Source organism: Coregonus clupeaformis, chromosome 18, assembly GCF_020615455.1.
Source record: "Coregonus clupeaformis isolate EN_2021a chromosome 18, ASM2061545v1, whole genome shotgun sequence".
Classification (NCBI taxonomy): Eukaryota; Metazoa; Chordata; class Actinopteri; order Salmoniformes; family Salmonidae; genus Coregonus; species Coregonus clupeaformis.
Window position 1 is genome coordinate 43,340,097 of NC_059209.1, and position 2,620 is coordinate 43,342,716.

Genomic DNA, 2,620 nt, shown 5'->3' on the forward strand with positions numbered 1-2,620 from the left:
AGTCTATATGGTAATATAGATGGTAGTCTATCTGGTAGTCTATATGGTAGTCTATATGGTTTATATGGTAGTCTATATATTAGTCTATGTGGTAGTCTATATCGTAGTCTATATGGTAATATAGATGGTAGTCTATATTGTCTATATGGTAGTCTATATGGTAGGTTATATGGTAGTCCAAATGGTAGTCTATCTGGTAGTCTATATGGTAGTCTATACAGTAGTCTATATGGTCTATATGGTAGTCTATATGGTCTATATGGTAGTCTATCTGGTAGTCTATATGGTCTATACGGTAGTCTATATGGTAGTCTATATGGGCTATATGGTAGTCTATATGGTAGTCTATATGGGCTATATGGTAGTCTATATGGTAGTCTATATGGTAGTCTATATGGTCTATATGGTAGTCTATATGGCCTATATGTTATTCTATATGGTATTCTATATGATATTCTATATGGTAGTCTATATGGTCTATATGGTAGTCTATAAGGTAGTCTATATGGTCTATATGGTAGTCTATATGGTAGTCTAAATGGTCTATATGGTAGTCTAAATGGTATATATGGTAGTCTATATGGTAGTCTATATGGGCTATATGGTAGTCTATATGGTAGTCTATATGACCAGCCCATTAAAACCAGCCAGTAAAGAAAAGGATATGAAACGTAGCCAATTAAAAAGTCCGGCTTTACAGACCCTTCTATCAACCAGCCAATAACTAACACGTACCGCTGCAGTTCACACACACAATACAAGTGTGTGACCCAACAGAACGGCAGCAGACCTTTTGTGGTGCCTATAACTTTGGCTCCATACTGTAATGATAGTTACTACTAGGCTCATGTCACAACATAATAATAATAATAATAATATGCCATTTAGCAGACGCTTTTATCCAAAGCGACTTACAGTCATGCGTGCATTCATTTTGTGTATGGGTGGTCCCGGGGATCGAACCCACTACCTTGGCGTTACAAGCGCCATGCTCTACCAGCTGAGTTACAGAGGACCACATGATTTATACAGTTAATTAGTAATTCCGCAATATCCGACATATACATATACAGAAAGTATATAAAATATGAACAATGATGCAGCCATAGAGTGGGTCTCCCTTGGGAAGGTCTTCGGCGTTTAACAACCACCTGAAAAATACCAGTTGACACCAGCAGATGGAGACACTGGAAACGAGTAGCACTATTGACCACAATTAACCAGCCAGACTGAAGACAAGACAAACCCAGGTCATTTTAATTACATTTATTGTTATATGGCAATAAGTTCCAGGCACTTTAAACTTCAACCAGATCAAAGTATCTCCTTTCCTTCTCAATGTTCTACTACAACAGGACAATACATTTACCAGCTCCAACACATTACAATACATACAAGGAAATACAATGATATTTGCATTAAAAACTATACCTAGATAAATATATAACTTCATGTAACATTAAGAAGTAATAGGTAATATTCAAAATACTGTGATTGTTAAATACATAGAAATTAGATAGTTACAAATGAAATAGATTTGTATAAAAGTAGAATTTATATCCAATCCAGAGACGATTGAGTTACAATTCTCCATTTGAGTTGTGAAGGTGGTGTTGACAGACCCAGTAAAGGTGTCAGGCAAGTAAAGAAAACAACTTGATGATATGATATGATATGATATAATATGTACAAACATTTAGTCTAAATGAAAGGCTCTATTGTGGGTGACATAAGGCATAAGAATCTAATATATACCAACTGTCTCCTGTGGTGATGATAAACAAGATGGTGGTGATGATGGTAGTTATGGTAATGATGAATTAAGCCAACTAACTAGCTAGCAAGTATGGAGCGCTGCAGCACCGGAAGTTTACTGGGGAACCTCTTGTTTTTTATTTTTTATTTTCTTTATTTCACCTTTATTTAACCAGGTAAGAAGCCAGTTGAGAACAAGTTCTCATTTACAACTGCGACCTGGCCAAGATAAAGCAAAGCAGTGTTTGCACGTGCATACAGAAAGTGTTATTGTTTTGACAGTTGAAAAGGTCTATAGTCTGGATAAGTAAGTATCCTTATCTGAGCCAGACCAGCCCATAGGGCAGGAACCTATCTCCTGCCTATCTCTCTCTTGTGAGGCAGCTTGATGTACACGTTCACTGCCTGGACAGGACGCTTATCTATTGCAGCCCATATCTAGAATACAGTATATGTGTTTCTATGAAGTCCAGCTCCTCAAGTAGTATGGCCTCTCTCCTCTCCCCCTCCTTCTCTCCCTCCTCTCTCTCTCCTCTCCCCCTCCTTCTCTCTCTCTCTCCTCTCCCCCTCCTCTCTCTCTCTCCTCTCCCCCTCCTCCTCTCTCTCCTCTCTCCCTCTCTCTCCTCCTCCTCTCTCCCTCCTTCTCTCTCTCTCCTCCTCCTCTCTCTCTCCATCTCTCTCTCCTCTCCCCCTCCTCCTCTCTCTCCTCTCCCCCTCCTTCTCTCTCTCCTCTCTCCCTCTCTCTCTCTCCTCTCTCCCTCCTCTCCCTCCTCTCTCTCCCCCTTCTCCTCTCTCCCTCCTCTTCCTCCTCTCTCCTCCCTCCTCTCTCTCTCTCTCTCCTCTCTTTCTCCTCCTCTCTCTCTCC